The sequence below is a fragment of the Cetorhinus maximus genome, unplaced genomic scaffold, assembly GCF_964194155.1.
Source record: "Cetorhinus maximus unplaced genomic scaffold, sCetMax3.hap1.1 HAP1_SCAFFOLD_547, whole genome shotgun sequence".
NCBI lineage: Eukaryota > Metazoa > Chordata > Chondrichthyes > Lamniformes > Cetorhinidae > Cetorhinus > Cetorhinus maximus.
Genome location: NW_027596489.1, coordinates 1 through 25,265, shown reverse-complemented (window position 1 = coordinate 25,265; position 25,265 = coordinate 1). Strand labels below are relative to the sequence as shown.

Sequence of the window (25,265 nt, the reverse complement as noted above, 5' to 3'; positions counted from 1 at the left end):
CCCTATTACCCTACACAAACCCTGCAATATAGCGGGGAAACTTTCCGTGTGTGAGAGACCGTGATCACTATTACCCTACACAAACCCTGCAATGTAGCGGGAAACTTTCCGTGTGTGAGAGACCGTGATCCCTATTACCCTACACAAACCCTGCAATGTAAAGAGCCCAATTTAACACATAGAAGGCAGAGGGCCGGGAATTTTCAGATTGGAAAGCCGCAAGTAGTGGAGTGCCACAAGGATCAGTCCCAGGGACTCAATTATTTACTATCTATATTAATGACACGGAGGAGGGGACGGAGTGTAATGTATCCAAATTTTCTGACGATACAAAATAGGTGGGAGGTCAAGTTGTGATGAGGACCTGAGGAATCTTCAAAGGGATATAGATAGGTTGAGTGAGTGGGCGAAAGTTGGCAGATGGAGTTTAATGTAGGGAAGTTTGAGATCATATACATTGTTAGGAAGAATCAAAAGGCAGAATATTATTTTAATGGAGGGAGACTCCAAAAAAGTGCAGCACAGAGGGATTTGGGTGTTCCTATGCATGAAAGACAAAAATGACATGCAGGTGCAGCAAGTAATTTTAGCCTGTTTTGCTCGTGGTTGGAGTTTAAAAGTCGGGAAATCTTGTTACAGCTGTACAGGTTGTTGGTGAGGCCGCACCTGGAGTCTTGTGTACAGTTTTGGTCCCAAATTTAAGGAAGCATATATTGGCATTGCAGCCTGTTCAAAAGAGATTCATTAGGCTGATTCCTGGGATGAAGAGGTTGACTTATCAAGAACTGTGAAGCAGGTGAAGACTTTATTCATTAGAGTTTAGAACACTGAGGGGTGATCTTATTGAAACGTGCAAGATTCTGAGGAGGTTGACAGGGTAGATGTTGAGAAGATGTTTCCACTAATGGGGGAACCTACAACTAGGGGACATAGTTACAGAATCAGGGGCACTCATTTAAAACTGAGATGCAAAGGAATTTCTTCTCCCAGAGGATAGTGAATGTTTGGAATTCTTTACCCAAGTGAGTTGTGGAGGGTAGCTCACTGAGAGTATTTAAAGAGGAGGTAGATAGATTTTTGAAATATCGGGGATTGAGGGCTATGAGGAGCTGGCAGGAAAGAGGAGTTGAGGCCTGGGGCACAGTAGCCATGATAATATTGAACAGCAGGACAGGCTTGAGGGGCCGAATGTCCGAATGGCCGACTCCTGCTCCTATTATTAATGTTCTTCTGTTCTTATGAAACGTGTCTCTGGTGAAAGAGGTCTGAAACAAAAATAAAAGGCCCAGGTAGCATAGATAAGCCACGTGGTGAGGCTTGTGAGCAGCTTTCTTGGTGTTCTAGTGGTGAGGATTCAGCGCTTTCACTGCTGTGGTCCAGGTTTAATTCCCAGTCAGGGAATGGAGATTTACTGACCTCGTGCAAACTGTTAAAATGAGTCTGGGTTGTTTCTTGATGAAAAACAGAAGACGCTCATCTCTGCCAGAATCAGTGGAGTGAGAGCTGGAGTTCTGCCTCAGAGCTGGAAATGTCACCCGTGCAACAGGTGGAGAACAAATATAGAGGTGAAGATATGGAATGAGAGAAGGGCTGTGATAGGTGGCAAAGCCCAAACCAGAGAAATGTTGCTGCAAGGCAAAATATAGCGGAAATAAGGGAAACTTTACTGTTTACAACGACACAAATACCTCCCAGGTCTGGTTCCATATCTCGTGTTAAATGAGAAGAAAACTTCTCGCTGAAGCTTCCACTTTTTAGCTACACCTCCTTCCAAACATTGCAAACTCCCCCTGCATCTTCCATCTTGATATTTTTCTCTGTGACATTTTGATATGAAACTGCACAACCAATGTGAATAAAGTTTGTGATGGGAAAAAGATGTTCATGCTCTTGGAGAACTGAACCACATTGACACACACAGAGGAACAAACACAGACATATACACCAAGAGTGACAAAGAGCAAGGAATTGTCTCTAAGGAGAGACAAACACCCAGAAATCAAGCCTGACACCAACCTGTTTCCGTTTTTGTTCCATTTCTCGCTGCAACTTTTGTGAATGTTTGCAGGCGAATAGACATTAGAGAACGTTGGAGGTTTTAGATGGTTTTATTCTACTTATTCGGACAATTGATTGTGCAGATACACTGTAAAATTCAGGAATGATAAGAAGCGTAATTGGCAGGATTCCAGCCTACCTGTGGAGATCCCAATGCATTCAACACATGCCGCTTTAAACACTCAGTCACGAATCCAAGCCCCAGATTTGTATTAATGATGTTTGTATAAAATCATAGACGGCCGCATCAGACGGCCATTCAGCATGTCGACTCTCTGGAAGGGCAAGTCAACTCCTGTAGTTCCGCACCTCGACATTTCCCTACAGAAATTCATATTTATATTGCCTCTCCTCGTTCTTCCCATCAAAATAAAACACCGCACACTCCGCTGGTGTGAGCTGATATCTGTTGACCTGTTAGTTTGAATGGGGCTGCTGCAGATCCCAAAAGGTACATTACCTGAACGCTTGGCAGTGGTGGGATTCGAACCCACGCCTCTGTAGAGACTGGAGCCTTAATCCCGCACCTTAGACCGCTCGGCCACACTACGACGTTACCTACAGGTGCTCCTAATTCCCTTCACTGGTATTATCATCGAAATAGAACAGAAGCAAAGGAGCAGAAATCGGTCATTGGGAAACACGAACCAACTCCGCCAGTTAATCAGATCAACCTGCACTTTGTAACATACAGAAATCATCTCCACTATTAACTTCATTATTTCAGTGTTTCACTATTTCAATGTTTCAAATGATGTGTTTTTTTTCCTGTGGTGACTGTGCGTGTTTGCTCAATGAAATGTTGGTAAAAGGTATCGACTGAGGAAAATGAGGAGATGATTGGTCAGAACAGATATTTGTTTTCTGAAAATTCGGTTTGAAATCAACTATTTTTAAAATTTGAATAATTGTAAAAGAATTCCGAATCCAACCCTTCATCTCAACGAGTCAGGGAATCTTTGTTAATTTTCACCCACTGAGCATGGACACGGCAGCAGCTCCTGCACCTCTTTCAGTATTGTTTCTCTTAACTCAGAGTTTTCAAAAGGGAATTGGACAATGATTTGAAAGGGAGAAAATAATCAGAGTTATGGAACGAGACAAAGAAATTGAGATTAAGTCGAAAGCTCTTTGTGAAAATCTGACATCGATACTATGGGCCTCTTGTAGAGCTGTGCCTTTTGATGATGACATTGTTGATCAGTCTGTCTCCAGCATTCCCAAAGAGAACAGCCGAATTCCATTTCTTCAAAATAAAGACTCAAAGTGTTGCTGCATGACGTCACCGCTTAACATTTTAGTGAGGCCCATTGAGCTTTTTTCCTGTCCCCTGTTTCTGCAATGCAGTGGTTATCATGTTTACCTCATACGTGAAGAGTTGCCCCGTTCGAAATTGGCCAGAACCATCACCAAAACTTGCAGATTGAAGTTTGTTAAAGACAGCAGGATGCAGTCATGTGTCCTGGTCACTGTTTATCCTTCAACCAAGGTTATAAGATCTGTGCATTGTCAAGTCCCTGGCTTTGGTTGTTTGTTGAGCAGTGATTGGCTGCCGTGCTCCAGCATAAAAACAATGACTCTCCTTCAGAAGGAACTTCAATAAAAACAAAATATTGGAAATCTGAAATAAAAACATTAAATGCAGGTAGAGCTCAGCTGGTCTGACAGTGTCTGTGGAAAGCAAAACCTGCAGAGTTTCTCCAGTATATTCTGTTTTAATTTCAAAAAGTGCTTAACTGGCTTGAAAGTGGTTTCAGACATCCGCTGGTCAGGAAAAGCGCTGTATAAATGCAAGTCTGTCTTTCCTTAACTATCTTTAAATCCCAGTCCTCTGGTTACTGATCCCCGTCATTGGAAACAGTTTCTCCCCATCTGCGCCATCAAGCCGCCCGTCCCCACTGCCCCCACCCACATTATTTCGAATAGCTCCATGAAATCTCCACTTAAACTTCTTTGCTCTAAAGAGAACAAACCCGGTCTCTATAATCTCTCCACAAAACTGAATTTCCTCATCCCTGGACATGATGCGCCTTGCATTGAGGGATTGAGATGAGATTTTGGAAAATATTGTCAGTTGGCAGGTGGGAAAATGGCGAAGGAACCAGAACAGAAAACCCAGTCTCCAGCTTTGTGAATCTTTAGAAACTCTTTGGGAACCGGAATCAGAGGAGAATGAAGGGTGAACTGCCCGACTGACCAGAGACAGTCAAGGCATCTTTCCTTTCTTTAAGACGTTGGAACATTGACTCTGATGTTATCAGTGAAATTAACTGATCTGAGACATTGAAATGATTCTCGTTACTGCACATCAGGAATTCAAACCTAATATCAGCTTCGGGACAATCAGAATACTTGGTAACAGTCAAGACACGCAAAGGCTCGAAGGGGGACGGCACCGGTTGTAGGAGAGCTGGTTCCCGGTGACATGGATGTGTCTGCAGTGGGTGGGATGAGACTGTTTCCATGTATCCACAATGAATTCTCCACTCTTTGTTTTGGAAGAGTAAAACTGATAGAGACAATTGTCATTCCGATAGCAGCAATCTGAAACTTTACCTCACTGATATCCTGCATAAAATTTTCGTCAGTCTCTGTGGCGCAATTGGTCAGCGCGTTCGGCTGTTAACCGAAAGGTTGGTGGTTCGAGACCACCCAGGGACGAAGCTGCCCTTTTTTTTTCCCCCATCAGCATTCATTGTCACTCAGTTCCCGGTTGTCATTGGCTACTTGAGCTGAATGTCAAGACCCCGGAAATGTTGCCGGCTCCACTGTTATCCAGTGAGCTCCCAGGCAAGCGGCTTTTTTTTCGAATATTCATTTCAAATATAATGAGAAAACATTTAGACCTACCATGCACTGATATCCAAGATACTGGAAATTTATGAAGTTATTGGATTCTAGCAAACCCATCAATTCTTCCCTCTTCCTCAGCTCCACAGTGAGTGAGACAGGGAAAAGCAGAAAAACAGCAATATTCCGGCCCCGCACTCTCCAATCACCCGCTGCCAGCAGAAAGCGGCGACTGCAGCTACAATCAGCGGGTTACTGCCCATCCCTGGGACACAAGATACTCCAACCCGGGCCAAAACTCCCAATACACCGAGCACAGGCTCGGGAAAACACAGGTAGATTATATCCCGGTCACAAAACCTCGGAGCAGCATTTACAGAATACCCGAGTGAGTGAGTCACAAATAAAAGTCACGCAAACTTTCTAAATCTTTTCATTGTCAAATTCCTTAATTTAAATGAAAAGCTGACTGTTGTGAATCTGAAAATGAGCACCATGGGACTTGTGTTACCGAGTGACTTGTTTTCCACTGATTGTCCTTCAGGTTTGGAATTCAAATTGTGTTGGATATTGAAGCGAATCTGTTTGCAAAATGAGGTCACAAAGCAAGGAAATATTCAATCCAGGAGAAAATCCTGAGGAAAATGGATCACCATGTTTGGAAGGAGGTGCAGCTGAGAAGCGGAAGCTGTGAATGATGTTATTGATGATTGAGTGGAAAGCACTGGGGCCCTTGGTCAATCATCGTGTCCCAGTGGTGAAAACGATGCTTTTAAAATCCACTGGAGATTCCCCAGGAAAGTTCCAATCTTACCGAATGTTCTTCTTATTATTGCTGATTTCAACCAGGTGTCCACAGAACTCTCGGATCAATGGAAGAAAAAACATCCAAAAATTCTCCTGATTTTTGGACTCTAAGGGAATGAAGGGCTATCGGGATCGGGTGGGAATTTGGTGTTGAGGCTGGAGATTCGCCATGATCTTATAAAGTGACGGAGGAGGCTTGTGGGGCCTTATGACGTATTGTTGCTGCTTTGATTCTGTTCTATTTGAGTAGCAATGCTAGGCAAGGCGATGGGCAGTAATAATGAAGCTTGGTTTCAAATACCACTTCCACTGCTGCTAAAATTGCCCGATTGTTCGAAAAAGTGGCAGCTCACAGTTAAAGCAGGTGTGTGCGGTCTTTCACTTTAACAGAAATACTGAGAGACAATAAAATATAAATGGCTGTGGAGAAAAGGCGGGGTTGTTGAATTAGTTGTGAAACTTGTGCAGGACAGATATTCGCCTCCAGCTCTTTCTGCCCGTCCAGGTCAATTGGCTGCTTGATGCAAACGCAGTCAGATGGTGCGAACGTGAAACAGAACGTGATCGGTTTACAGATAGCAGCGGACAGAGACACCAGGAACTTCCTGATTTGCCCACGTACTGATTACAGGAATGTGCACAGTGCCGATTATCCACAATCACACTTCCCTTCCAGTCTTGACTACGTTGTTTAGCTTTGAAAATGCTCATGTTTTCATATTGGAGTTCAATGTGAAGAAAGCAGAGCTGTGATAAGCTTATATAGTTCAGCAGATGTACTGCAAGAAGGTACATAACAGGCAGATGATAACAATGCTCTTTGGACGCGGTGAGCTCCAGGGAAGGATTGGCACCATTAATGTGTCGATCAATTAGTCTCGTGACAAATCTCGTGCTGGAAATGACAAGAAATCTCGCTGAATTTGCTCCGTGTTTTGGTTTCAAACGAGCCGAAAACAAGGTAAGAAAGTACACTCGCTCGAGTGGGTTAGAAAATGGAAGAATGACTCGTGCTGTTGGGAAACATAAAATTATAGAAAGTTGCAGCACAGAAAGAGGCCATTCGGCATGGCGTGCTGCTGTCAAAGAGCAGTAGTGATTGGTTGATCCATCAGGAGTGATATTTATGTCAGTGAAAACAGTAGGCAGCAAAATTTGCCCTTCTCCCGCCCATATTTTCCTGGCGCCACCATCTCTGTGGTCAATGATTTGCACCCAGCCCTTCTCTTGCCCTTCTTTCACTCCGCTTCTGTCTTTGTTCTCGACTTGTCCAAATATGACATTTCCAACTCTGTGGTGAAACTTCAACTATCACCCCACTGATTCTGGTGGAGCTGTTAAATGGTTTCCATCAATAAGTAATTAATACTCATTTTAACAAGATAAAAAAATCTACATTCCCTGATTGGGAATCGAACCCAGGCTACTGCTGATAAAGTGCCGAATCCTGACCACTGGACCATCGGGGAAGATATTGCCTCAATTTCTCGGTTCCTTTCACCCACTCTAACCTGTCTCTCTCTGAACTTGCTGCACTCCGGTCGCTCAGGTTCAACCCTGACATTGTCATCAAACCTGCTGACAAGGGTGGTGCTGTTGTTGTCTGGCGCACTGATCTCTACCTCGCAGAGGCTGAGGGTCAACTCGCAGACACTTCCTCCTACCTGTCCCTGGACCATGACCCCACCACTGAACATCAAGCCATTGTTTCCAGGACTGTTACTGACCTCATCTCCTCTGGAGATCTTCTTTCCACAGCTTCCAACCTCATAGTCTCCCAATGTCGGACGGCCCGCTTCTACCTCCTACCCAAAATCCACAAACAGGACTGTCTGGGCAGACCGATCGTGTCAGCCTGTTCCTTCCCCACGAAACTCATTTCTTGCTATCTTGACTCCATTCTCTCTCCCCTTGTCCAGTCGCTTCCCACCTACATCCGTGATTCCTCTGACACCCTCCATCATATCATCAATTTCCCGTTCCTTGGCCCTAACCGCCTCCATTTCACCATGGACGTCAATCCCTCTACACCTCCATTCCCCACCGGGATGGTCTGATGGCTCTCCGCTTCTTCTTCGAACAGAGGCCCGAAAAATGCCCATCCACCACTACTCTCCTCCGTCTGGCTGAACATGTTCTCACACTGAACAATTTCTCCTTAAACTCCTCTCACTTCCTCTAAATAAAAGGTGTGGCTATGTGTACCCGCATGGGCCCCAGCTATGCTTGTCTCTTTATGGGGTATGTGGAACATTCCTTGTTCCAGTCCTACTCCGGCCCCCTCCCACAACTCTTTCTCCGGTCCATAGATGACTGCTTCGGTGCTGCTTCATGCTCTCGCCTGGACCTGGAAAAATTTATTAATTTTGCTTCCAAATTCCAACCCTCCATCATTTTCACATGGTTCATTCATGACACTTCCCTTCCCTTCCTTGACCTCTCTGTCTCAATTTCTGGTGATAGACTGTCCACCAATATTCATTACAAGCCTACCGAATCCCAGAGCTACCTTGACTACAGCTCCTCACACACCGCTTCCTGTAATGACTCCAACCCATTCTCTCAGTTCCTTCTCCTCCGTCGCATCTGTTCTGATGATGCCACTTTCAAAAACAGTTCCTCTGACATGTCTTCCTTCTTCCTAAATCAAGGTTTCCATCCACAGTGGTTGACAGGGCCCTAAACCGTGTCCGGCCCATCTCCAGCGCATCCGCCCTCACACCTTCTTCTCCTTCCCAGAAACATGATAGGGTCCCCCTTGTCCTCACTTATCACCCCATCAGCCTCCGCATTCAAAGGATCATCCTCCGCCATTTCCACCAACTCCAGCATGATGCCACCACCAAACACATCTTCCTTTCACCCCACCCCCGGCGGCATTCTGCAGGGATCGTTCCCTCCGTGACACCCTGGTCCACTCCTCCATCACCCCCTACACTTCAACCCCCTCCCACGGCACCTACCCATGCAACCGCAAAAGGTGCAACACCTGTCCCTTTACTTCCCCCCTCCTCACCGTCCAAGGGCCAAAATACTCCTTTCAAGTGAAGTAGCATTTCACTTGCACTTCCCTAAATTTAGTCTACTGCATTTGATGCTCCCAATCCGGTTTCCTCTACATTGGAGAGACCAAATGCAGACTGGGTGACTGCTTTGCGGAACACCTTCGGTCTGTCTGCGAGCATGACCCAGACCTCCCTGTCGCTTGCCATTTCAACACACCACCCTGCTCTCATGTCCACATGTCCGTCCTTGGCCTGCTGCACTGTTCCAGTGAAGCTCAACGCAAACTGGAGGAACAGCACCTCATCTTCCGACTAGGCACTTTACAGCCTTCTGGACTGAATATTGAGTTCAAAAACTTTAGATCATGAACTCTCTCCTCCATCCCCACCCCCTTTCCGATCCCCCTTTTTTTCGAACAATTTATATATATTTTTTTCTTTTCCTACCTATTTCCATTATTTTTAAATGTATTTCCATCCATTGTTTAATCTCTACCTTTTAGCCTATTTCGATCCCTACCACCCCCACCCCACCCCCACTAGGGCTATCTCTACCTTGCTGGTCCTGATTTCTTCCCTTAATGTCACCTATTAGCACATTTCTTAGCTAATTTCACCAACGTCAACATCTCTTTGTCCTTTTGTCTATGACATCTCTTCTTTGCATCCGCCTATCACTGCCCCTCTATCCAGCTCAATCTGCCCCACCCCCCACTACCAGCTTATATTTCACCGCATTTCTCCATTTCCTTAGTTCTGAAGAAGAGACACACGGACTCGAAACGTCAACTGTGCTCCTCTCCGCAGATGCTGTCAGGCCTGCTGGGTTTTTCCAGGTATTTTTGTTTTTGTTTCAGATTTCCAGCATCCGCAGTATTTTGCTTTTTTCTGAGAGAGAGAGAAATAAATACGTTTCAGTGAGTGAGACGCTGTCTCAGATAGAGATATGATTGACATTAAGTGATTGTGGTGACAAACGTGCCCGTCTTAGCAAAGAAATGTTTGGTATGACATGAATTTCTAAACAAGAGAATACACTATCAATGAATATTTACGTTATTTGACGATCTGTAGTTACAGTTTGAATAAGAGAAAATAAAATAAAATGAAACATTCTGGTGAAGATAACTCTTTTATCTTTGTGGAATGACGCAGCATGATTTCTTTTCACACCGACACACAGAACAGGTGATGTCTCATTTGTAATACTGTTGGCTGTAATGAAACTGATTATTAAGAGCTGCGCGGAATAAACAGTCAAAACCTGTGGTTTTAGGCCAAAGTCAGAGGCCCATTTCTAACTCAACGTTCACATTATAGAGACATAGAATAGTGTAGTAACAACAGAGACACAGCCTGGTGTGGTAATTACTGAGACAGGGCCTAGTGCAAGTTAAGCAGAGGCATTACTAGAGAGGCCATCTAATGTTACTTAAGCAAAGACGTGACCTAGTGCACGAATAACAGGGGCGGGGACGCGTGCTATATTAACATAGACAAGGTCTACTGCTGTAATAGCGGAGATGGGTCTAGCACAATAGTTACCGAAACAGGGCCTGGATCAACATCAAGTGAAATAGGGCAGTTATTGCAGGCACAGGGCACAGAGTAATTGCTTCCCAGAGAGAGTCTAAGGCCGTAATAACGGAGACTGCCGCCAGTGTAAGAGTGACAGACATGATCCCGTGGAGTAAAAACAGGGAAAGGGAGAGTGGAATAGAAGCAGAGACAGAGGTACAAAGACAAAGTCTCTGCAAAGACAGGATCCATTTTAATTAAAAAGACAACAAGCTCGAGTGTAATACAGGCTGATACAGAGTCTAGTGTAAATTGTTCTGAAATACGGTCTAGAGGAATATAAGTGCAGACATGATTGAGTGTGTTATAAGCAGAGCCGCGACCTAGTGAAACATAAGTGAGACAGTGCCGAGTGCAGTAATAATTCAGACAGGATCTTGTGTAATACGAACCAGCCTGGTGTAGCAATAACACTGACCGGATCCAATTTAAGAAAACTGATACACGGTCTAGTGCAGCTTCACATAATTCAGGGCTCTTTTTAATATCAACTGACGCAGTGTCTGGTGAATTAAATACCGGCAAAGGTACGAGATTAATAAAAACAGAGACATACACTAGTACAGCAATAAGAGAGTAATGGTTTAGGACAATAACAACAGAAACACGGAATTGTGTGTTATGAATGGAGGCATGTATTGGTGCAGCATTACCTGAGACAGGGTCCAGTTTGATAGACACGTGGCAGGTTCTACTGGAGTAATAGCTGAGACAGAGTCTTGTGAAATGCAAATAAAAACATGTTCTAGTTTTCTATAAAGGGACAAGCTCTAGTGCAGTGACAACTGGGGCATGGCTTATTGCAACTTTGGTCGAGACCTGCTTCAGCGCAGTCATGACTGAGATAGTGACAACTGTACTAAGGCCGTAGTCCAGTACATTAACAACTGAGATTGAACCAATTACAGAAACAACTGAGAGATGACCTTTTCTAATATGATCAGAGACATGTCCTAATGTAATAGAAACAGAAACGGCATCTAAGTTAATATGAACAGAGACAGTGCCAAATGCAATAATAATTGAGACCGCGTCTGCTTCATGTGATGTGAGCAATCACGGTTCCACTGCCACCCACTGGTCAATCTTTGCTACTGCAGGTGTTGTGAAAATGTCGATCCCATTGACAACGGTTAAAATCAGAAATAATGGAAAACGTAGTCGCAAGATTTGAACCTGCGCAGGGTAACTGCAACGGATTTCGAGTCCATCGCCTTAAGCACTCGGCCACGACTATAGATGTTGGCAATAGGCCTTTAGTATTTATATGAAGTTATAGAATGGTTACAGCAGACAAAGAGGACCTTCTGCCCGCCCTGTCTCTGTCACAACCTAGCCAGGCATGCACGCGCATTATTTCCTATGTGAAAATTCAGGGAGGTCAATGTTGTTTCCTCCTGGAGCCTCAGCTTGTTCTGAATTTCAAACTGTGGAAGGTAATCAACCTACAAAATCCTCAAGGTTGTAATGCCTTCCGCTCAATCATCAATAACATCATTCACATCTTCCACCTCTTTCCAAACACTGCAAACTCCACTTGCATCGTTCATCCTGACATTTTTCTCTTTGACATTTGAATATGAAGTTGCACAGCCAATGTTAATCAAGGTTGTGTTGGTGAATATGTGTCCATCCCCTCGGGGAACTGAACCGCATTGACACACACAGAGGAACAAACACCGACACATACAACGAGAGTGACAGAGGCCGAAGGAGAGACAAAGACCCAGAAAGCAAAGATGTCACTAACTTGGCCAATTATTGTTCAATTTCAGACTGCTAGTGAATGTTTGCAGATGAACTGAAATCAGAAACACGGGGGTGTTTGGGTGGTTTTCTTTTTCATTTGACTGATAATTTATTCTGCAGACAGTTTGTGTCAATCAGGAATGAGAAGAAGGGGAGTTGGCACGATTGGAACCACGTGGAAAAACGCCTCAACCACTCGGCCAGGACAACTGGGTAAATGCTGCATGTTGTTTGTTTAACAGAATAGAATGAATACAGGGAGTTCCAGTGAGAGAAGGTCTTCCAGTTCGTGCCATTGCCCCAACTTTTCGCAGTCACCCTGGGATTTACACTGTCTCTCCTCATTCTTCCAACTGAAATACAACACGGCACAGCTCAGCTGCTCCTTCACCGCACGGAGATTTTTTGGGAAGCGTCTCAAATAACAAAGCACCAGAAAGTTTGGCAGCGGTAGGAGGAAAGCCCAAATCACCCGAGAGATCGAAACCTGAACCAGCGGCTGATCCCGCTCGGCCTCACTACCACATTCAGATTAGACACAAACATTGACACTGAATTAGGATATAAAAAATAATGTTCAAGAATTGGCCAATCGGCCCCTCGAGCATTCTCAGTTACTTAATAAGATCATCTGAAAACTTCAATCATCCTCCGCTTTGTAACATCCAGAAGTTTAGTTGCTGAACAGTCTCCACTCAAAATAAAGAGAGAAATGTCCTGTTAACTGCTTTTTTTTTTGCTGATATGAAGTCAGAGAACTAACATGGATAATGTTTGGGTGGTGAAAATGGGAAACTGAACCACAGTGACACACACAGAAAATCACAAATATGCACGTTGTTAAGATTTGAAAATGTGAATATTTTCACACTTTCTTTCAATGTGCAGAAAGTGCAGCTGTGATCAGCTTATAGCTCAGAAGATGCACAGCAAGAAGGTACATAACAGGCTGATGCTCACGGTGCCTGTTTGGACTCGGTGAGCTGCATCTTACGATTGAGGCCATTTAAATGTCGTTCAAGAGGTCCGGTTCCAAATTCTGTGCTCGAAAAAGAAAACTCGCTGAATTTGCTTATTGTCTTGAATTCAAAGCATCACATGGGACATAAAAAAGTTATCTTAACTGTGGTGTTAGGAAACAACAAATGACAGAAAGTTACAGCAAAGAAAGAGGCCATTCGGCCCTGTGTGCTGCTTTCAAAGGGCAGTGTGATTGGTGGATCTGAATATTCAAAGATATTCGTCATTTAGGAAGAATGGGCAAAAAGGAACACGAGGCGGGGTCGCGTTGTTAATAAGGAACGAGATCGGTACATTAGTGAGAGAGGAACTTAGATTGAAGGATCAACCTGTAGAATCAGTTTGGGTGGAGCTAAGAAACAGCAAGAGGCAGCAAACATTGGTGTTGAGTTGTGTATCGGCCGCCAAACTGTATTGGAGTTTACTTTTACAAACTTCACCAAAGACAAGTTTCTTTGGCTAAATGGTCTATGTCGGATGAACACAAGTGTCCTCTTCAGCCAATGAGAAGAACCATTGCTGTTCGCTGGAACATGAAATCGATACTTTCCTCCTTTAAGACAGTTCTTAAAGCCTCCCCCTTTGACCGAGCTTTTAGTCATCAGACCGAATACGTGGCTCAGTGTCACACTTTGTCAGAAAATGCTCCTGGGGAACACCTTGTGAAGTTTCATTAGGAAAAAGGAGCTTTATAAATATAAGTTGCTGTTGTAGTCCATGCACAGAAAGAGACAAACTACTCTTGTCTCTTTCATCCTGATATTTTTCACTGTAACATTGTAATGTGAACTTGCACCACTAATGTGAATACAGTTTGTGCTCGTAATAATGTGTTCACCTCCTCAGGGGACTGAACCACATTGACCCACACAGAGGAACACAGACAGGTATACACCGAGAGTGACAGATGCCTAAGGAGAGACAAATGCCACAGTGAAATCATGTAACCAAATTGGCTCCGTTTTGTTTTCCATTTCCAACTGGAGATTTGCAGAAGGCTGACAAATGAACGGAAAAAAGAGAACACGGGTGTGTTTGGATCACTTTCCCTTGATTCAAACGATAAGAAGCTCTGTCTGTGCGCCGATAAAATCCAAAATAATGAGAAGCGTAGACGGCAGGATTCAAACATGCGCGGGGCAACCCCAATGGATTTCTAATCCATCGCCTTAACCACTCGGCCACGACTACTGAATGTTACCCCGCACTGCTATTATTTGTATGAAATCATGCAATGGTTACAGCGGAGAACGTGGTCTTTCTGCCCGTCCTGTCACTGCCATTACCTGACCTTTTCCCCGGAACCCTGCAATTTATGCTGTCTCTCCTCGTTCTCCTGACCAAACTGGGAAAGAAAGAGTGAGAATGATCCAACCCGGCCAATTACCAGCCCATCAGTCTATTCTCCATCATCAGTTAAGTAATGGAAGGTGTCATCAATAGTGCTATCAAGTGGCACAGACTCAGCAATAACCTGCTCACTGATGCGCAGTTTGTGTTCCGTAAGAGCCACTCAGCTCCTGACCTCATTACAGCCTTGGTTCAAATATAAACAAAAGAGCTGAACTCCCGAGATGAGTTGAGATCAGCATTTGACCGAGTGTGGCATCAAGGTGCCCGAGCACAACTGGAGTAAATGGGAATCAGGGGGAATCTCTCCGCTTGTTGGAGTCATACCTAGCACAAAGGAAGATGGTTGTGGTTGTTGGAGGTCAGTCATCTTAGCTCCAGGACATCACTGCAGGAGTACCATAGGGTAGTGTCCTCGGCCCGACCATCTCCAGCAATGAACTTCCATCCATCATAAGGTCAGAAGTGGCGAAGTTAGCTGATGATTGCACAATGTTCAGCACCATACCCGACTCCTCAGATACTGAAGTAGTCCATGTCCAAATGCAGCAAGATCTGGGCAATATCCAGGCTTGGGCTGACAAGTGGCAAGTAACATTCGCACCCCACAAGTGTCAGGCAATGACCATCTTCAACACGAGAGAATCCAAACATCACCCCTTGATGTTCAATGGCATCACCATCACTGAATCCCTCACTATCAACATCCTGGGGGTTCCCATTGACCAGGAACTGGACTGGACTAGCCATATAAATACGGTGGCTACAAAAGCAGGTCAGAGGTTAGGAATCGTGCAACGTGTAACTCACCTCCTGACTCCCAAAATCCTGTCTACCATCTACAAGGCACAAGTTAGGAGTGTGATAGAATACTCCTCACTTGCTTGGATGAGTGCAGCCCCCGCAACACTGAAGAAGCTGGACACCGTCCAGGGCAAAGCAGTCCACTTGACTGGCACCACATCCACATTCACTCCCTTCACCACCGATGCACAGAAGCAGCAATGTGTACCATCTACAAGATGCACTGCAGGAATTCACCAAGGCTGCTTAGACAGTAGCGTCCAAACCCACGACCATTACCAGTTGGAAGGACAAGGGCAGCAGATAGATAGGAACACCATCACCTTCAATTCACTCACCATCCTGACTTGAAAATATATCGCCGTTCCTTCACTGTCACTGGGTCAAAATCCTGGAGCTCCCTTCCTAACAGCACAGTGGAAGTACCTACACAACATGGACTGCAGCGGTTCAAGAAGGCAGACCACCTTCCCAAGGGTAACTAGGGATGGACAATAAATGCTGGCCCAGACAGCGAAGCCCACATCACGTGAATGAATAAAAAAACAAGATCCAGGTTTACCTGCAAATTATATTGCCTTGAACTTCTGACCAAAGTAAAGCTCTGCAAACGTCAGTCCCTGGAGCAAGTCTGACATATTTGCTCGGGTGAGGAACCAGCTGAAGCTTTTAATATTGGTCTTCTTAACACCGAGTTTCCAAATGGGAATTGTTCAATGGCTTGAAAGCGAAAAAAACAGGGCTAAGGAGAAAGAGAAGGAAATTGTCATTAATTATAAAGCTCTTTGTCCAAAACTGACATAGACAGCATGGTGGAAGGTCCTCTTACTGAGCTGTGCCATATGATGATGACATTGTTGATCAGTCTGTCTCCAGCATTCCTAATGAGAACAGCCGAATTCCATTTCTTCAAAACAAAGACCCAAAGTGCTGCTGCATGACGTCACCGCTTAACATTCCAGACAGCTCCATTGGGATCTTTACAGCGCAGGGTTTATAGAGGCGAGTGGGGTCATATTCGCTTCACATATGATGGAGCTGCGGTTTGAAAGCTGGCAAGAGCATTATCCAAGCTTGTTTATTTAAGTGAGTGAAAGTTCAATAATTTCCGTTTGTTGTAAATATGAACACGACGGTTGCAATCCTGCTGACTAAAGTTTTCACCATTTTTGATTTTAACCAAATTAACTATCAGCTAATTACAAGGAAACCCATCCAAATACGTCCGTATTTTCTGATTTTCATTCATTTGTCAACATTCAGGAAATTTGCTTTCAGAAATGGAACAAACACTGAGCCAAGTTGGTGACACCCTTGCTTTCTGGGTGTGTGTCTCTCTTTACGCCTCTGTTAATCTCGATGTTTTTCTCTCTGTGTCTGTTCCTCTGTGATTCTCAATGTGGTTCAGTTCCCTCAGGGGGTTAAAACGTTTTTAACGTCGCAAACTTGATTCACATTAGTTGTGCGAATTCATGTTAAAATGTCACAGACAAAAAGTATCAGCATGAAAGATAAAACAGGAGACTGGCCCTTTCTATATATATCCTACAACAACAACTTAAATTTATAAAGCGCTTTTAACCTAATGAAACGTCACAAGGCGTTACCCAGGAGCATTATACAACAAAGTATGACACCGAGCCACATATTCGGTCAGATGACTAAAAGCTCGGTCAAAGGGGGAGGCTTTAAGAATTGTCGTAAAAGAGGAAAGTATCGATTTCATTTTCCAGCTAACAGCAATGGTTCTTCTCATTGGTGAAGAAGTCGCTTGTGTTCAACCTAAACAGACCATTTGGTCGGAGAAAGTTGTCTCTGGAAGAGGTCCGGAATGAAAAAAAAATGTCAAAAGTTGCCTCCATAATCCAAATGTCAAGCCTTATTGGTCGTTTCCCTGATGTCCAGTGACTGGGAATCGGCGCTTCCATTGGACCAACAGCGAATAGGCTGGAGGGCATTGGAAATTGAAAGTTTCACATGAGCAGCTTGTGGGACTATTTACCTCACTGTCGGTTTCATGTTCCAGATCACAGAAACCGTTGTTTTCATTGGCTGAAGAAGTCGTTTATCTTGAACCTTAACAGGCAGTTTTATGGTGAAAGAGATCGGAACTGAAAAACAATAGGCAAAAGCAACGTAGATCAGTCAAACCGAAATAAGTTGGCCTAACGTCCCTGGTGGTCTAGTGGTCAGGATTCGGCGCTCTCACCGCCGCGGCCCGGGTTCGATTCCCGGTCAGGGAATGTCGAGTTATTGAGTTTTTTTAGAACGAGCGTTGATCACTCGTTGACTGGAAACGTTTTAAACCCCACCAGAATCAGAGGAGTGAGGGTTCAAGGGCACCTCAACAGCTAGAAAACATCACACTTGGTTCAAGTGGAATGAAGCAAGAGGAGAGGAGAAGGGCTGGTTGCAAAGCACTGACGATAGAAATGTTGGTGTGAGGCAAAATATGCGTGGGAGAAGAACGAATTTTGCTGCCTACTGTTTGCACCGGCACAAATGTCACTTCTGATGGATCAACCAATCACAACTGCTCTTTGAAACCAGAACGCCCGGCCGATCGGCCTCTTTCTGTGCTGTAACTTTCTATAATTTTATGTTTCCCAACAGCACGGGTCATTCTGCCATTGTATAATCCACTCGAGTGAGATGTAGTTTCTTACCTTGTATTCGGCTCTTTTGAAACCAAAACACGGAGCAAATTCAGCGAGTTTTCTTGCCATTTCCAGCACGAGATTTGTCACGAGACTAATTGAGCGACACATTAATGGTGCCAATCCTTCACTGGAGCTCACCGCGTCCAAGGTGCACTGTTATCATCAGCCTGTCATGTACCTTCCTGCAGTATATCTGCTGAACAATATAAGCCTATCACAGCTCTGCTTTCTTCACATTGAAAGCCAGTGTGAAAATCAATTTCAAAGCTGAACAACTGGGAGGGGAGTGACTGTGGATAATGGGCACTGGGCACATTCCTATAATCAGTATCTGGGAGAACCAGGAAGATGAGATCCAGTTGTCTCTTTACCCACGAGTTATACCCATTCCCATGAACTGACTGTCTCTGCATGAAGCAGCTAATTGACCTGGGGGCTGGACGGCTAGAGGGAGCTGGAGGCAAGACAGGGACAGAAGCAGAATGAGATGCGACATGAAAGTGTTTTGAATTTGATGTGTGTCAGTTGCTTTCAGTGATGCTTTCAGTCTTGTAAGTTTCACAGGAGCCGCTGTGATTGGTTGGTGTTTTTTTTTATTTCAAGCAGCAAGATTTTAAAAGTAAAAAGATAAAAGTCTGAACCTTTCCATATATATCCGACAACAACAGCTTAGATTTATAAAGCGCCTTTAACCTAATGAAACGTCATAGGACGTTCCCCAGGAGCATTATATATCAAAGTGTGACACCGAGACACATATCCGGTCAGATGTCTAAAAGCTCGGTCAAAGGGGGAGGCTTTAAGAACTGTCTTAAAGGAGGAAACTATCGATTTCATGTTGCAGCCATCAGCAATGGTTCATCTCATTGGTGAAGAAGTCACTTGTGTTCAACCCAAACAGACTAATTGGTCGGAGAAAGTTGTTTCTGGTGAAAGAGATCGGGAATGAAAAAGAAAATGTCATAAATTGCCTCCATAATCCAAATGTCAAGCCTTGTTGGTAGTTTCCCTGATGTCCAGTGACTGGGAATCGGCGCTTCCATTGGATCAACAGCGAATAGGCTGGAGGGTTTGGAAATTCAAAGTTGTACATGAGCAGCTTGTGGGGCTATTTCACCTCACTGTCAATTTCATGTACCAGATCATAGAAACCGTTGTTTTCATTGGCTGAAGAAGTCGTTTATCTTGAACCTAAACAGGCAGTTGTGTGGTGAAGGAGATCTGAACCGAAAAACAATAGGTAAAAGCAGCGCAGATAAGCGAAATCAAAAACTGCTGGCGTAGCTTCCCTGGTGGTCTGGTGGTCAGGATTCGGCGCTTTCACGGCCGCGGCCCGGGTTCGATTCCCGGTCAGAGAATGTCGAGTTATTGAATTTGTTGGAATGAATGTTGATTTTTCATTGATTGGAAACGTTTAAAAGCTCCACCAGAATCAGAGAAGTGAGAGTTTAAGTTTCGCCTCAGAGCTGGAAAACATCACACTTGGTTCAAGTGGAGTGAGGGAATGAAGGAAGAGGAAAAGTTGCAAAGCACTGAGTATAGACATGTTGGTGTGAGGCAAAATATGGGTGGGACAAGTACGAATATTGCTGCCTACTGTTTGCATCGGCACAAATATCACTCCTGATGGATCAAACAATCGCTACTGCTCTTTGAAAGCAGCACGCCCGGACGAATGGCCTCTTTCTGTGCCGTAACTTTCTATACTTTTATAGCAACAGCACGGGTCATTCTGCCATTTTATAACCCACTCGAGCGAGATGTACTTTCTTACCTTGTATTCGGCTCTTTTGAAACCAAAACAGGGACCAAATTCAACGGGTTTTCTTGTCATTTCCAGCACGAGATTTGTCACGAGACTAATTGAGCGACACAGTAATGGTGCCAATCCTTCCCTGGTGCTCACCACATCCAAAAAGCACTGTTATCATCGTCCTGTCATGTATCTTCTTGCACTACATCTGCTAAACAATATAAAGCTTATCACAGCTCTGCTTTCTTCACATTGAAACCCAGTGCGAAAATCAAATAAAAAGCTGAACAACTTGGAGGGGAGTGACTGTGGATAATCGGCACTGTGCACATTCCTGTAATCAGTATCTGGGAGAACCAGGAAGATGAGATCCAGGAGTCTCTTTACCCTACGAGTTTTACCCATTCCCACGAATTCACCGTGTCTGCATGAAGCAGCTAATTGACCTGGGAGCTAGACGGGCAGAGGGAGCTGGGGGCGAGACAGAAGCAGAAAGAGATGCGACATGAAAGTACTTTGAATTTGACGTGTGTCAGTTGCTTTCAGTGATGAATGTCTGCCATGTAAGTTTCACAGGAGCCGCAGTAATCAGTTGGTGTTTTATTTAAGCAGCAAGATTTCAAATTAAAAAGATAAAAGCAAATTACTGTGAATGATGGAAATCTGAACCAAACAGAGCCAAACAGAGGCCAACAGAGCAGAACAGAGCCAAACCGAGCCCAACAGAGCCAAACAGAGCTAAACAGAGCCAAACAGTGCAAAACAGAGCCAAACAGAGCCTAACAGAGCCAAACAGAGCCTAACAGAGCACAAGAGAGCGAAACAGAGCCAAACAGAGCCAAACAGAGCAAAACAGAGTGAAATAGAGCAGAACAGAGCTAAACAAAGCCAAACAGAGCAAAACAGAACCAAACAGAGGACAACAGAGCCAAACAGAGCCAGACAGTGCCAAACAGAGCCAAACAGAGCCAAACAGAGGAAAGCAGTGCCAAACAGAGCCAAACAGAGCCGAACAGATCCAAACAGTGCCAAACAAAGCACAACAGAGCCAAACAGAGCCAAACAGAGTATAACAGAGACAAACAGTTGCATACAGAGCCAAACAGAGCAAAACAGAGCCAAACAGAGCCAAACAGAGCCGAACAGAGCCAAACAGAGCCAAATAGAGCCAAACGGAGCAAAACACAGTGAGCCAGAGCAAAACAGAGCCAAACGGAGCCAAACAGAGCCAAACAGAGCAAAACAGAGCCAGACAGATCCAAACAGAGCCAAACAGAGGCAAACAGATTGAAACAGAGCAAAACAGAGCGAAACAGAGCGAAACAGAGCATGACAGAGCCAAACAGAACCAAACAGAGGAAAAGAGAGGAAAACAGAGCCAAACCGAGCTAAACAGTGCGGAACAGAGCCAAATAGAGCAAAACAGAGCCAAACAGAGCCAATAGAGCCAAACAGAGTGAAACGGAGCCACACAGAGCCAAACAGAGGAAAACAGAGCCAAACAGAGCCAAACAGAGGACACCAGAGCCAAACAGAGGAAAGCAGAGCCGGACGTAGCCAACCAGAGCAGAACAGAGTTAAACAGAAACAAACAGAGCCAAACAGATCGAAACAGAGCCAAACAGAGCCAAGCAGAGAGAAAAAATACAGAGCAAAACGGAGCAAAACAGAGTGTGACAGAGCAAAACAGAGCCAATACGGAGCCAAACAGAGCCAAACAAGGCAAAACAGAGCCAAACAGATCCAATGAGAGCCAAACAAAGCACCACAGAGCCAAACAGAGCCAAATAGAGCACAACAGAGACAAACAGTGCCAAACAGAGCCAAACAGTTTCAAACAGAGTGAGACGGAGCCAAACAGAGCCAAACTGAGCAGAACGGAGCCAAACAGAGCCAAAAAGAGCAAAACAGAGTGAAATAGAGCAATACAGAGCCACACAGAGCCAAACAGAGCAAAACAGAGCACAACAGAGCCAAACAGAGCCAAACAAAGCCAAATGGAGCAAAACAGAAGCAAACAGAAAACAACAGAGCCAAACAGAGCCAAACAGAGCCACACAGAGCAAAACAGAGCCAAACAGAGCCAAACAGAGGATAACTGAGCCAAACAGAGGAAAGCAGAGCCAGACAGAGCCAAACAGAGCAGAACAGAGTTAAACAGAACCAAACAGAGCCAAACAGCGCAAAACAGAGCCAAACAGAGCCAAACAGAGCAAAACACAGAGCAAAACGGAGCAAAACAGAGTGAGACAGAGCAAAACAGAGCCAAACGGAGCCATACAGAGCCGAACAAAGCACAACAGAGCCAAACAGAGCCAAACAGAGACAGAGTACAACAGAGACAAACAGTTGCAAAGAGAGCCAAACAGAGCAAAACAGAGCCAAACAGGGGCAATCAATGCCAAACAGAGCCAAACAGAGCCAAATAGAGCCAAACGGAGCAAAACACAGTGAGACAGAGCAAAACAGAGCCAAACGGATCCAAACAGAGCCAAACAGAGCCAGACAGTTCGAAACAGAAGCCAAACAAAATACAACAGAGTCAAGCAGAGCAAAGCAGAGCCACACAGAGACAAACAGAGCCAATTAGAGCAAAACAGAGCCAAACAGAGCCAGACAGAGCCAAACAGAGCCAAACAGAGGCAAACAGATTGAAACAGAGCAATACAGAGCGAAACAGAGCCAAACAGTGCATAACAGAGCCAAACAGAGCCAAACAGAGCCACACAGAGGAAAACAGAGCCAAACAGAGCCAAACAGAGGATAACAACGCCAAACAGAGGAAAGCAGAGCCAGACAGAGCCAAACAGAGCAGAACAGAGTTAAACAGAACCAAACAGAGCCAAACAGCGCAAAACAAAGCCAAACAGAGCCAAACAGAGCAAAACACAGAGCAAAACTGAGCAAAACAAAGTCAAACAGAGTACAACAGAGACAAGCAGTTGAAAACAGAGCCAAACAGAGCCAATCAATGCCAAACAGAGCAAAACAGAGCCAAACAGTGCCACACAGAGCCAAACAGAGCCAAACAGAGCCAAACAGAGCCAAACGGAGCAAAACACAGTGAGACAGAGCAAAACAGAGCCAAACGGAAAAAAACAGAGCAAAACAGAGCAGAACAGAGTTAAACAGAACCAAACAGAGCCAAACAGCGCAAAACAAAGCCAAACAGAGCCAAACAGAGCAAAACACAGAGCAAAACTGAGCAAAACAAAGTCAAACAGAGTACAACAGAGACAAGCAGTTGAAAACAGAGCCAAACAGAGCCAATCAATGCCAAACAGAGCAAAACAGAGCCAAACAGTGCCACACAGAGCCAAACAGAGCCAAACAGAGCCAAACAGAGCCAAACGGAGCAAAACACAGTGAGACAGAGCAAAACAGAGCCAAACGGAAAAAAACAGAGCAAAACAGAGCAAAACAGAGTCAGACAGATCGAAACAGAGCCAAAAAAAGTACAACAGAGTCAAACAGAGCCAACCAGAGCCAAACAGATCCAAACAGAGCACAACAGAACCAAACAGAGACAAACAGAGCCAAACAGATCCAAACCGAGCACAACAGAGCCAAACAGAGCCAAACAGAGCTAATTAGAGCAAAACAGAGCAAAACAGAGCCAGACAGAGCCAAACAGAGACAAACAGAGGCAAACAAATTGAAACAGAGCAAAACAGAGCGAAACAGAGCCAAACAGAGCATAACAGAACCAAACAGAACCAAGCAGAGGAAAATAGAGGAAAACAGAGCCAAATAGAGCTTAACAGAGCGGTACAGAGCCAAACAGAGCAAAACAGAGCCAAACAGAGCAAAACAGAGCCAAACATTGGCAAACAGAGCCAAACAGAGCCCTACAGAGCACAACAGTGGTAAACCGAGCCCAACAGAGCCAAACAGAGGAAAGCAGAGCCAAACATAGCAAAACAGAGGCAAACAGAGCCTAACAGAGCCAAACAGAGCCAAAGAGAGACAGAGCCAAGCAGAGCACAAGAGAGCCAAATAGAGCCAAACAGAGCCAAACAGAGCAAAACAGAGTGAAATAGAGCAAAACAGAGCCAAACAAAGCCAAACTGAACAAAACAGAACCAAACAGAGGACAACAGAGACAAACAGAGCCAGACAGTGCCAAACAGAGCCAAACAGAGCCAAACAGATGAAGGCAGAGCCAAACCAAGCCTAACTGAGCCATACAGAGCCAAACAGAGCCAAGCAGAGCACAACAAAGGCAAACAGAGCCAAACAATGCCAAACAGAGCAAAACAGAGCCAAACAGAGCGAAACAGAGCCAAACAGAGCAAAACAGAGCCAAACAGAGCACAACAGAACCAAACAGAGCCAAACAAAGCCAAACTGAGCAAAACAGAACCAAACAGAGGATAGCAGAGCCAAACAGAGCAAAACAGAGCCAAATAGAGGAAAACAGAGCCAAACAGATCCAAACAGAGGATAACAGAGCCAAACAGAGGAAAGCAGAGCCAGACAGAGCCAAACAGAGCAGAACAGAGTTAAACAGAACCAAACAGAGCCAAACAGATCAAAACACAGCCAAACAGAGCAAAAAAATAAATAGCAAAACGGAGCAAAACAGAGTGCGACAGAGCAAAACAGAGCCAAACGGAGCCATACAGAGCCAAACAAGGCAAAACAGAGACAAACAGATCCAATCAGAGGCAAACAAAGCACAACAGAGCCAAACAGATCCAAACAGAGCCAAATAGAGCCAAACGCAGCAAAACACAGTGAGACAGAGCAAAACAGAGCCAAACAGAGCAAAACAAAGCCAGACAGATCCAAACAGAGCCAAACAAAGTACAACAGAGTCAAACAGAGCCAAACAGAGCCAAACAGAGCACGACAGAACCAAACAGAGACAAACAGAGCCAAACATAGCCAAACAGAGCACAACAGAGCCAAACAGAGCTAAACAGAGCCAAACAGAGCCAATTAGAGCAAAACAGAACCAAACAGAGCCAGACAGAGCCAAACAGAGACAAACAGAGGCTAACAGATTGAAACAGAGCAAAACGGAGCGAAACAGAGCCAAACAGAGCATAACAGAGCCAAACAGAACCAAACAGAGCACAACAGAACCAAACAGAGCCAAACAGAGCCAAGCAGAGCAAAACAGAGTGAAATAGAGCAAAACAGAGCCATACAGAACCAAACAGAGCCAAACAGAGCCAAACAGAGAACAACAAAACCAAACAGAGCCAAACAAAGCCAAACGGAGCAAAACAGAACCAAACAGATTATAGCAGAGCCAAACAGATCCAAACAGAGCCAAACAGAGCCACACAGAGGAAAACAGAGCCAGACAGAGGCGAACAGAGGATAACAGAGCTAAACGGAGGAAAGCAGAGCTAGACAGTGCCAAACAGAGCAGAAATGAATTAAACAGAACAAAACAGAGCCAAACAGCGCAAAACAGATGCAAACAGGGCCAAACAGAGCCAAACAGAGCAAAACACAGAGCAAAACGGAGCAAAACAGAGTGAGAAAGAGCCAAACAGAGTCAAACGGAGCCATACAGAGCCGAACAAGGCAAAACAGAGCCAAACAGATCCAAACAGTGCCAAACAAAGCACAACAGAGCCAAACAGAGCCAAACAAAGCCAAACAGAGTACAACAGAGACAAACAGTTGCAAACAGAACCAAACAGAGCAAAACAGAGCCACACAGAGCCAAACAGAGTG

At 44.7% G+C, this 25,265-nt stretch overlaps 3 non-coding genes across 3 annotated transcripts; 2 read left to right on the top strand and 1 right to left on the bottom strand.

Moving 5' to 3' along the window:
- The first annotated feature begins 4,645 nt into the window (after positions 1-4,645).
- Positions 4,646-4,719, top strand: trnan-guu (transfer RNA asparagine (anticodon GUU)). Its single transcript has one exon. It is a non-coding gene; the product is annotated as a tRNA-Asn (tRNA).
- Positions 4,720-14,116: 9,397 nt separating this feature from the next.
- On the bottom strand, positions 14,117-14,198 carry trnas-aga (transfer RNA serine (anticodon AGA)). The gene has a single exon. It is a non-coding gene; the product is annotated as a tRNA-Ser (tRNA).
- Positions 14,199-17,332: 3,134 nt separating this feature from the next.
- Positions 17,333-17,404, top strand: trnae-cuc (transfer RNA glutamic acid (anticodon CUC)). Its single transcript has one exon. It is a non-coding gene; the product is annotated as a tRNA-Glu (tRNA).
- The last annotated feature ends 7,861 nt before the right edge of the window (positions 17,405-25,265 follow it).